General features: G+C 40.2%; 1 long non-coding RNA gene across 1 annotated transcript in view; it reads right to left on the bottom strand.

Moving 5' to 3' along the window:
- The window catches only part of LOC125894328 (uncharacterized), a 46569-nt gene extending 35637 nt beyond the window's left edge, over positions 1 to 10932 (bottom strand). The window contains exons 1-3 of the long non-coding RNA XR_007450053.1: positions 10755 to 10932; positions 9854 to 10083; positions 9540 to 9657 (exon numbers count right to left, since the gene is read on the bottom strand). This is a non-coding gene — a long non-coding RNA (uncharacterized LOC125894328). The remainder of the gene's footprint in view (positions 1 to 9539; positions 9658 to 9853; positions 10084 to 10754) is intronic.
- Positions 10933 to 12554: the final 1622 nt, after the last annotated feature.

Genomic DNA, 12554 nt, shown 5'->3' with positions numbered 1-12554 from the left:
GGGGAGAGAGGAGAGAAAGTGGTTTGGTTAGATGAGAGAGAACGGGCAGGAGAGAGAGAGAGAGAGAGAGAGAGATTAGTTATTTCACTCTAATGGCGAAGGAGAGGGACTTCATTAGCCAGGCCTTGACTGATGTGCTCATCAGACGCAGCAGTTGATGCATGATAAAAAGGAGAGGGAGCGAGGGAGGAATATGGAGGAGGGAACAGAAAGAAAGGGAACGAGAGAGGGAGAGAAGAGACTAAAAGAGATGAAGGGAAAGAGAGATGAGGAAGGTGGGTGGGGCGGAGAAAAGAGGAGAGAAGAAAGAGATAGAGAGCAGAGGTAATGACAGAGTGAGGGAGGAAGAAGTAAAGGAGGAATGACTGTGAAGGAGAGAAAGGGGAAAGAAAGGCTTGGCTGATCGTGCACAGAAGCTCAGGGTGAACCCTCTTGTCATAGAGCATACTGTCAGAAACTACAGCTATGGTGAACACGGTTAAGAGGCAAGACAGGGAAAAAAATGAAAAAGGTATGAACTGGATACAATCTTGGAACAAGGCTGTTTATGGACCAAATAAACCCCTTATCTCCTAAAATTTCACACGCAATTTAACCAACACGGGCTGCAAAATGTTGTAACATGGGTGCCGACATTGCAGAGTGCATTACCCTTTGTGGGGGGATGGCATGGAGATCATATCATCAGCATCACTGGCCATTTAAAGATGTGGAAATAGGAAGGAATAGTTTAAAGATTGGCATATGTATTAGTTTTTTTTTCTTTATCTGCTTTTCTTTTTAGAAGGAGATTTTCAGATGGATATCTCATGTCTGTGTGTACGGCTTCTTAGCATAAAAGATGGGAAGCAGGGGGAGACACCTTCAGTGTTAAAATATAACTACACCTCTAAAACTGTCTCATGTACACAATGTACCTTTTTGGTTAATCCAGAGTCAAACAGCAATGTACAATCAATGATAAGCTAGGCTAATTACACTGACTCCATACTCCACACTGTCAATCTTCTCCTGTAACTTGAAAGGCAGGATCTTTCTTAAAAAACAACGTATGGAGTCATACATCAGTTATGACCCACTCTCACTGTGTGCTGCTTGGTCAGTGCCGTTCATGTCTACATATGACGCGCTAGGTATCCTCCTCTGTTTGTCGTTGATATTCAGGGATGGCCTGTCAATTTACGCCTGTGAAATGCATTCTGTCTTTTCAAAGTACACGTCCATTTTCACAGGAAATGTACAGTTTCTGCTCGTTAGATGCATACAGTCTTTTTCAAAATAAACTGTAAGTTTATTTTGAAAAAGACTGTATGCATCTAACGAGCACTGGTAAAACAACTTGTATCTAATATTTTTAATTTCTCTTTGCTATTTGGGATCAGTAGGACCCAAGTATCCAAGCATAAAATACTTAACATTGTACAGTAAATGATAATTAATACCCAGTGTCCTCAAACAAGAAAATAAGAAAGTCCCAATGTTCTCAAACAGAACAACAGTACAGTCTCTATGTCCTCAGATGAGATGACAATAAAGTTTCAACATTCTCAGTTGAGACAACAACTATTGCAAAAACTGGTCAGCTTTGTTGCCATATCAAACTACAAGCATTATCTTACTATATAATGACAAAAACTCTGTCTGTAGGTGTGTCTGTGTGTGTGTTCCACGTTTTCCTCCTCACTGACTTGGTCAATCCATGTGAAATTTGGCACAGTGGTAGAGGGTCATGGGAGGATGCAAATGAAGCAATATTACATCAATTGGCCAAAGGGGGGCGCTATAGCAACTAATTGAAATTACAAACTTTGAATGAGCATATCTCATGCCCCGTATGTCGTAGAGACATGAAACTTTGCACAGAGATGCCTCTCCTCATGAGGAACAAATTTGCCTCAAGAACCCATAACTTCCACATAGATTTTCCGTCATTTGGAATTTTTTGAAAAACATTTAAAATCGATCTCTTCCTAGGAAGTTTGACCGATCTGCATGAAACTCGGTGAACATAATCTAGGGACCAATATCTAAAGTTCCCTCTTGGCAAAAGTTGGAAAACTTACTAAAACTGAGCTTCTATAAGGCAATGAATATTGCGGAGGGCGTGGCTCATCACATAAAGGTGTATAACATCTCAAGGGTTTCACTGATCACCATGCAACTTTGTAGGCATATGACCACACATAATCTGAGGGGACCCCTCCATTATTGACCCCATCAAACAAAATGGGGGCGCTAGAGCGCTAATTTCTTATCTAGGCCTAACCGCCATATGGATTTTTACTAAACTTGGTAGATATGTAGAACAGGACGCCTCAAGGTGACTGGAGAAATTTAACTCTAGTTGGCAACTGGGTGGCGCTATAACAACAGAAAAATGCTTCAAAATGGCTAAAATGTGACCGATCACTGTGGCTCCCCCTGTGGGCCAGTGTTTTTTATTTTCTTCTAATTTTTGGTATGACTAAGTCATGGTATGGTATGCTGTACATAATCACGGAGACTGTCAGTGTGTCATTCTGTCAGTCAGTCATTCTGTCTGTCCCACGTTTTTCTACTCACTGACGTGGTCAATCTATGTGAAACTGCACATAGTCATTGAGGATTGGCATAGGTAGAAGGCGACAAAGCTACCAATGGGTATGGACTAGTTAATCATAAATAAACAAGCTTCAACCATAGAATATGATCAGGTTTTGGACCTTGTCCACTTTTGTGTCAGGATCTATTGCAGACTGACTTGGCAGAGATGGCTACCATCTTGTTGTTACATAGATTAGTGTATTGTGCTCTTACTACCACTAGATGGCACAAAAAAAGTGTCCACGAATGAGGACAACAGGTCTAAATTAAGTAGATTGACGTATAATGTCAAGTAAACCCAATTTGTGACGTCCTCATATGAGGACACAGTGTCTCAGGAGGTTAAGTTTAATTTCCTCGTGGTTAGGTTCAGAAAAAAATAAAATAGAAATAACATCATGGCTTGGCTTAACATTCACATAGGAAGTGAACATTGGGCTCCTGGGTGAAAGTCTGGGTTTTGTTGGACCCATCCTGCCTGCCCTATAGCAGTTTCCAGCACCTTGTATTACATTATCACCAGCAGTGTTTCAAACTGATGCCATCCAGTGGCCTCGGCAACCTCGGCAACAGTTGCCACCCAGCAGCGTATCACAACAGCGCAAAAGGTTCTGACCAACTGAGTTATTAATCGACGCCACCCATCCTTGTGTCATACTGCCACTTCAGGTGTGATCCAGCGGTCTGGTGGCAAAGCATAACACCACAAAAGGTTAGGCCACATTACAAAGCAACGCCGCCAGGTGGCCTGTAATACTGCCACAAAAGGTGGCTTTTGGCATCAGTGTTTGACGCCAAAATCAATGACAAAACGGTGGTATTTGATGATCCACGCTGAAAACCAATCAAAGTAATGACAGGTGCCCTTTTTGCCAAATGAAAGCTGTGCTGTTGTTTTTTAAGTAACACTCCAAAAGAAAGATCCACATCAGCTGCAGCCATCTTAGTTGGTTTTGAAAATGCCACAACGGCATGATGTCATCACCTATTTTGCATAAAGCACGAAGGATCCACAAGTTGTCTCTCACTGTATCAAACCTGCTCCATATTCGATAAAGGTTGCGATCAGCTGGACCTTGGCCAGGCCAGCTAACATATCTCTTTAAACGGGAGAGGGACCAGACACTCTGCCACAGCAAATAAAACAGAAGCTCACAGAATTTACTGGTTCTCAGGCTAGAAGAAAAACAAAAACAAACAAAAAAAACCCAAATAACAATATACTTGGGTGGACAAGTTTTCACTGCAGAAAAAATAGTAAAATGTGAACAGAAACTTCTCAAACCACTCCTGCAGCATAACTGAATCCTCTGCTTTCCATCTATATGCTTCGTACGGTTCACACTTCACACTATTTTCACCAATAACATGGCAAAATTCACTGCTTCCATCTAAACTGTGGAGCTTTAGGCAGGACGCGAACACCCACATAAATCTCTGAGGGTTCACCACCAGATGCAAACCTTTAGTAATTGCTTGGTAAGCCTCAGGAACAGATAGACCAGGTTATTGTTTGGAAACAGTGAGAAACCTGCCAACTTTTGGAACAAAGTATAAGACAAATATGACAAAGATCAACCAAGACCAGAATAATGTTCCTCTTCTGTTTTTCTTATGGTCAGCTAATCCAATAGAGGAGCCAAACAATGTATTAGTTTGGCTCTCATTATTTTCTGACCTCCCTATCCTGTCTATGGCTCCCAGCTCAAAGCCCATTGGTTCCTACTGAAGACATAAATCCTCACAAACCTCTCGCAAATACTGACAGGTTTTTTTTAAAGCTGTAGTTTAATAAAACAGCTGGATACTTGAGTTCTTGTGTCAGACATTACTCAAGCAGGAAGAAACAGAGCATTTTGTTGGGGATTTTCAGCAGCAAATCAATCCACATTTGGTATTCTAGTAAGTATTTGGGACAGCAGGATGGTATTTGTGGGATTAAGTCAAAATAAATTTCATTTTGTGTGTGTTCATGGTACAGAAGTACCGACATAAAAATGTGAGCGCGGTGCACAGAGAGGCAGTCAGAGCTACAGGCTACAATGAGGCTACAAACAGAGTTTAAATGACGCTTTTTCAAACAACTTTTTATGTCTGGGCTTCAGGACACTTGGATCACTACAGACGAGCAGCATGGAGATATTTTGTGGTTTCAATGATGTGTTTTTGGACATTTGAATCTGGGGCGCCGTCAGCCTCCATTAGGTGGAGTTGTGTTGCTACCCCCTCTCCCCTGGGATCTCTGCACGTGATGTGAGGACTCTAAAACTTCACCTGAGCCTCCCTCAGCATATGGGTGAGTAGATAATGGCTGAATTTTCATTTTTGGGTGCACTATCCCTTTAAGTACTCCACTAACTTGAACGGGGGTAACATGATTTAATTGTGCAGCTCTTCTAGACTTTCACGAAACTAAAAACTGCTTTGATGACCAAAAGATTCTATAACTGAATAACGTCATCTATAGGGTGATATGTTTTTGCCTGCCTCAAGATGTAAAATGTTATTTTATATTTTTATTCTTATTATAATCAATTGTCCACTTTTGTTCATTGTTTGTTATCGTGTATGTTTTGTTTTTTCATTATTTTTGCATAGTTTTGTTATGTTTGTCTGGGTGAGGTTTCTTAACATAAGCCTGTAATGGGTTTCTACCTCACCTGCACATGCTATGTATGACTATTTTACTTCTATGTTCTGTTTTCTTATTTCATATGTGCAAATAAATGAAATGAAAATGTTATCCCAATATATGGATTAAATCCTGATTGTGAAATGAGTCATTTTGTGGGGTTAGTGATGTTAAAAAATGTGTATCCATTGATTTACAGCAATCTCTTTGATCATGTAAGTCAGTGGGAAAATATCTTTTTGGGCAGTAGAGCATCATGCGATGGACCCCAGAAACTGCAGTACCACTGTGTCGCCACTACATAAAATGGCTTCAAAGCCTAACACACTTCCTGGGGCCCTGGGACTGATGTGTAGGTATGGTAGACAAGTCGTGTAGCTAGAGGGTGGGTCACATAGCTGTTCCAGCTGCAATTATACCTTCTTCGAGCTGGTGGCTAGCAGTTAATGTTGCTAACAGCAGTGCTAACAACAGCAACAGAGTGGTAGAGCTTACTGTGGTGATCTGGGGGAGAACTTCTGTGATGATACCTTCCCACCACAGTGGGTCAGGACAGCCTCATCATCAGTAATCACCGTAAGAGCACAGTGCAGAGTGGCAGATATTTGCAAGCTGGTGTGATACACACTTAGGGCCTCACATACATAATGCATACACGGCCTGACTGGCTACCAGAAAAACCATACAGAAAAGCTGGGACTGCAGCACACACAGAGGACTCTCTGCTCAGGAACTTACTTTGCTATATGTTTACATAGCAAATAGTGGTGTGCTGCTTTACTAAAGCTCTGAATGTTGCTTACAGTTACCTAAAAATGAACTAAATCCTGCAGTGTTCTACTGAATTGGGTGTAAACACCTTCAAATTAAAAACAAAGTATGCATTTGAACCTCATAATCAGTGCAGCAGTATAAAGCTAACACAGCATTTTTTTTCCAAACAGAGAGCTAAATCTGAATACAAAGACTCCACTGACATTACAATAGAAAATGTTCTTAGCATAGGGCGGAAAATTAAAACTTATGTTGAGAATAAATATGAATTATTAACATAGTTGTTCCTAAAAACGCACCATTTACAATAGCTGGCATTTTTGGTCTTTATTTATATATTTGTTTATTTTTTGCTTATAAAGATTTATATGAACCTTTAAATAGCTGAATTTAGAAACTCTGTTGTGAAAGTGAAAGACTGGTCTCAGTGTATTCACTCCAAACGACATCCCGATGTGCTTTTTGTGGCTAAATGATGCATGATAACATTCTAAGAAATTGCATATTTACATCCCCTCCCAAACGCTGCACTTTGCGCATATCCTCTAAGCATTTTTTTCCACACAAAGCTCTGTGCTGAATGCAACAGGGCCTCTGCTCCTTGTCAGCCTACTGGAGCATATCACTTTGAGAAGTTTACTCCTGCAGCCACTTAGTCAACTTTGTAGATAAGGGCCCGGCGTTATCGCAGGCTCAAACCTCTGCTTCAAATTAAGCTAGTGGCCGTAAACAATATGCAAATCAGATCTGACCCGGTGCCAGCCAGCCACTCTGACTCTCTGAGCATATTCATGAAGTCTCCTTCAAGGCGACGTGCATTACGATTATGAGTTCAAATCACTCGGCGTCGCTCACACACCCCACCCAACCCCACCACAATTCATTTCTACGGACAGCCACAGACCTGCTGTGATTCATGTTTATATCCCTTTTTAGATAATTCAACTGTTTAGCTGGATGATAGCGAGAGAGGCAGAAAGTATAAGAGGAGGTCTTAAATGAGATGTGATTTATGCTGTGTGCAGGAAATGGTTTCGTTAAAGATGTGTGGTCATACTTGTTGGCAAAACTGAACGTTTTATGTAGTGTGTTTGGAAAACTACTGAAGAAGATTATTAAAGACACACAAATACCTCACCACAGTGCCGGTTTCCATCCCAGTTGTCCCTATTTTGCATCCTTTGAACAACCATATACTGTAACTCTCACTGTTGCGATGCTACATCCATTGTACAAAACTTCTATAAACAGAACATTTGCAACAGCTAGTGAGAACAGTCTCTTCCATACACAGTGCCACAGACACAAGCTGGTCAGTAGTCAACAATGACTGAGATCAGTGAGTAGTGTAGTGAGTGATTAATTATGTTTCAAAATAAATGCACAGTGGATGAATACATGTGCGGTCATTGACCATGAATAGTTCTGACAAACTGATTATATCTTTAAAACTTTGTGTCATAATAGAAATACTATAGAAATAATATTTTTGCTTTGTAAATGTTAAAATATTTCTTTTTCTTTTTTTCAACTCAGAGAGACAACCAGGCCTTTACTTAAAACACATATATTTTCGACAGGCCTCAGTTAAGCATGTATATTACAGACAAGCCTTTATTCCTAATTTATTGTGTTTTCAAGTATATCTCACCACAATTTAGTAAGAAGATATACTTTTTTTATCTACTACTGTTTAAATTTGCTGAAAATACCAACTCAACATCACCTCCATGTCTACGTGTTCTTGTAATAATTCAGCATAATGTACACAGTTTGAATTCCATCAGAACAACAGTCATGTGGCACTCACCACTCTCCTGCTCTCACTTTCTCTTCTTTAACAAAAATACTTTTTTCATTTGCTTCTACTTTGCTGCTGTTCTTTAATCACTTTTACTGTCATCACCTTTTTATTTTCCATTAAAAGCCACACAGTGGCTCAAAGGGCATTATCCTCAGCAAGATTTTTAATTTTAAACATCTGCACAACTGCTGAGTCTCATTAGTGGCAATTCAAAGGAGTTGTCTACAACATTCAGAGCATTAATGTAGCAGCATACAAGTATTTATCATCAGTGCTGGGAGTAATGCATTGCAAAAGTAACACACTACAGTAATATGTTACATTTTGGCAGTAACCAAGTAATATAACGCATAACCAACAGGATTTCAGGTACCTTTACAATGTCATATAATGCGTGCGCCACTGGCAAAAATATTCCCAGAAGGTTGTTGTGTGGTGTCATATCATTATATGCTATGTTATAGGCCTAGAAGGGTGCCAGAGATGAGTACATCTGGGAACGTGCATGAGCATGTTCAGTGTGTTTCCATTAATACACCTGCAGTGTCGACATAATATCCCATTGTGAGTTTCATTCAAGGCTGCTAGAAAGCAGCAGGGTGAAAAAACTGACCTCTGGTTTGTTTTTTCCTTGTCCTGATGATCGGCACATCCAGGCGATGTTATGTTGGATGTTTTCACTCTCTCTCCAATGCTGCTGTAGCTGACGGGCACACTGGGAACTAGCAGGTGGGTCCTTCAGCTACCTAGTATTAATTTGTGCTTGTCATAGTGACTTAATTGCACGCCATTCTGTTTGTTGTGCTAAACTTAATGTTTTATGTCATAGGCCCTGAAAAATATTTATCCATATTTCATAATAATCAGACTTTGATCCTCTGCCTGACCCTCCCTGTGTCCAAGGCTAGTCATTTATTTTAAAAGGTTTCAGCTATTTAATGGTTTAAGATCATCATGCCATTATTAATGTAAGCAGGGATTTTAATACAAAGTGGTAATCACTTTATGTGAATGCATGGATGGGTCAGACCTGTGCAGCACTGGATTTGAAATGAACTGTAATAAACTGGAGCTTCTGTGCTTTGATTACCTGCTGTGAAACAACATGACCCCCATCCATTTAAAATGAACATGCATGTAGGTTTTCTGAGCAATTTTTGGTCAAAGTAACGCAAAAGTAGTGTAATAATAACTACATTTATTACTAAATTACTAATATTACTCTACACAGAGAGTAATGTTGTAAAATAACGTATTACTTTCAAATGAAGTTAACTGGTAACATTCCTTTTTTAGATTAACTGCTTGGAGTGGCCTCCTGATTCATGTGCATGCGATTCTTACTGAGTGTATCCCACTAGCTAGCTCATCACCATTGCAATGGTGCTCTTACAGAAGTTACTGCTGATAATGTATGGCGTCATTATGAAAGCATAGCGCCTGCCCTCTGGTTCCCCCTGGCTAACACCTTTAGCTGTCTCAGCACTGTTGGTGGTGTAAGCAATGCTCATGCTGTTAACACAGTTGGCTCTTAGCCCCAAGCTCAGCTACCTCCATGTTGAGAGCCATGTGCAGACAAGCTCTAAATCACAGATACAATGTGAATAGGCGCAGATGTTTTCAATCCCATCTCTGTCAAATTGGTGCTAAATTTATGATTTTAGGCCTATTTTGCAAGTGTTGTTGGTGCTTTTTGTGGTTGGTTTTGGACAGTGGTCACTCATTGGGATGAGGAAATCAACTCACCAGCAAACTCTCAGGACTTCTGCCAGCCGGCCAGGATGTCGTTTCCAAATGTAAACATCAGTAACCACACAGGAAAAGATGTAGAAGACGGGCACCAGCTGAAGGAGCATCCTGTCAGCTATTGTACAAGCATTGGAAAATCAACTCGGTGACCTCTGTGCCACATCAATTCAAAAAAAGGCAATGACAATGCAAAAAAAGGACTAAATTACAAGAACTGTAATATCCTTTGATTCACCAAAACTTTAAAACAAAACATTATTTATCCAGGTGACTTTCTCTATACGCTGATACACTGTCCCATTTTTACTCACCCTGCACCAGAAGAGGAATAAACCCTGAGTATTGTTGCTGAGCACCGTTTAGGGCAGCTGTAGAGTGGAGTTGCTGCCTGTGTTCGAGAGGAGCAACCATGCAGCCGTCTTATTGAGGTTGAGATATGCAATGCCATCAGTGATGCTTGGGATGGAGCCAGTCAGAGTCTGGAGCATGTTCCAGGACACCACCGTCAACGTAACAGATGGCATCAATGAACTCACTGAGTCTGTTGTGGATTTAATTAGTAAAACAACAGAAGCTACTGTACCCAAAACTACAGTTAAATCATTTCACAATAAGAAACTATGGATTACTAGAACTATCCGGAAACATGGACAATTATAAAGCAGCAGCCAACAATGTGAGGTGAGGGAAAAGGGGCTAAATAATAATAAAAAAGCTGAAGGAGGTGATGGAATTTCACTGGAGTTTACTTTGTATGAATTCATGTGACAAATGATTGACTGAATTTTCTATAAATCCTGCTTTCACAGTGCTCAAAAATGGGAATGTAAAATAGCAAAGTAGCAGCAATTGGTGTTAAATAGTCTGTTTGAATACATAATCTGAGCTCAATTTGTCATGGAGGTGGTTTAATAATTACCACATGACCTAAGCACTGTTATTCACAGCTGTTATTTGAGACATTTAAAAAGATAACAATTAAACATATACTATTAGGGTATGTCCAGCTGTATAAATGAATAACCAGAGACACTGATGTAACATGGATGTATTATATTTCCTCGATATTTCTAAACCAACCTTTTCCTGTTACAATCGCCTTGAGGTAAATGTTTGCCATACGACAGGACAGTCTCCCTGGCCATCACATTATCCAGCTGTATAGTATATATTTGACCACAAACACACACACTTATACACACATTTACTCACTCTGCATGATTGTATTTCTGTCCTTAGGGTCTTTTTTCCTTCCTGAGAGCCGTCCTATGGCCCTCGACAAGCCGTTTGTCGAGCCGATGGCTCGACTTAAAGTGAGCCTCCACCTCCGCTGCTCACTGACAACAATAAGAGGGCTGACTGTGACTTGGAATATGATTGGCCTTGTGTATGTTTGTATGTGGTGGGTGTCAACAATGCATTATGTCCAAGTGTGGGAGGGTGTGGATTCATATCAGTAGTTTGTCTGTGTGAGGGCATGATTTGTGATTTTCCACACGGGATTCTGAAAAGCAGCATGAGGGGAATTGGCTGAGAGCTGCTGACAAGTGGTTGTGTTAGCTGAAAGATGGCTGGTGGATGGAGGGGCGACAGTTGGCGGTGCTGGTGTATGTGTTTGTGTGTGTGTGTGTGTGTGTGTGTGTGTGTGTGTGTGTGCTTCTGCAGTAATAGTTGAGTGCTGGTTGGGTTGAGTGTTGTAATTAGAGAAACAGCCTCCAGAGTGTGTTCACTAACAATGTCTGCCATGTGGACCATAATAAGGAACGGACAGAGGGAGATAATCAGATAGAGCAGTGAACAGCCTTACACAGGCTGTACATTAAAGGGTTAGACTGATGAGGCACATATTGATCTTTCATTAACCCCCTGAACCCACATTTTCTCCTTACATTTCCCCTCAAGTCCCTGAAATAAAAAAATAAAAAAAGGTTTACCACAATAACACTATCTGCTAGTTCCCATATTTCAGCTATTTTAAGCTTTAGATGAGTAAATTTTCCAAACCCAAGACACCATTCTTTTAAAAATATATTTTATAGATGTCTTGAGCACCATTTTGTATTATTTTCTCCAAATTAAGACTACTATATCTGGTAACTTGAGGCTCTAAACTGCAATTTGAAGCCTCTGTTTGTGGAATTTATAACATCTACTAATGCGTTCTGAAGGCATAGGTTGTTTGTTGAAAAAATAAAATAATCTTGATGAAGATCGTTGCATGTGGTGCATGTGTTGCTGTCAGCCCATTCATTGCAGCATATCTCTGTCAGATCCCTATAAGTTAGCATGTATGTATCACTGTGTGGACTAATGTAGCTAAGAATGTTAGAATCCAGCACACAAAGTCATTCAATCTCTTGTGCTTTGGTCCAGACTAAAATATCTCAACAATGATTGCTGTGAAATGTAGTATAGATGTTCAGAGGATAAATAATGGCAAGTAGCCTGCTGTTTATGATCCCCTGGACTGGCACAAAGGTTTCCAAAGATGTTAAAAGATCCCTCAGGGTTAGGCCATGTTCAGTACGTCTGTCTGTTTGCCCAAACAAAACGAAGACGTCCCTGTTGTTTTCAGTCTGAATGCCCACTAAATTAATGGTTCCCAACTGGTCCAGCCACAGGGGCCAGATTTCTCCTAAGTCAAGGTCAACACAGTTTAATAAATTCAGCAACACACTTGCACTTGACCATGTCGTCAAGTTAGTTTGCTGTCTTTCCCAAGTAGCTGTCTGTTAGTCATTCACTCTACAGCAAGAAATGGCACTTCAAAATAAAAGCTCTGTGCCAGATATTCAGTGTACTTAACGTTTTGTTTTTTTTTGTTTTTTTTTTACAAATGTGACACATTTTCAGTTAACTTGTGGTCCATTCAGAATGGATCCACAACCAACTTTTGGAAACCACTGCGCTAAATCCTACCTTGATGATCAACTCTTCTATGCCCACATCACATCAAAATGTTTGTTTGTCCAATATTTAATTTATGAAATGCTGTCAGTTAGCATGCTAATA

Source organism: Epinephelus fuscoguttatus, linkage group LG9 (genome assembly GCF_011397635.1).
Source record: "Epinephelus fuscoguttatus linkage group LG9, E.fuscoguttatus.final_Chr_v1".
NCBI classification, from domain to species: Eukaryota; Metazoa; Chordata; class Actinopteri; order Perciformes; family Serranidae; genus Epinephelus; species Epinephelus fuscoguttatus.
Note: the sequence above shows the minus strand (reverse complement) of the source record. Positions and strands in the feature narration are given on the sequence as shown.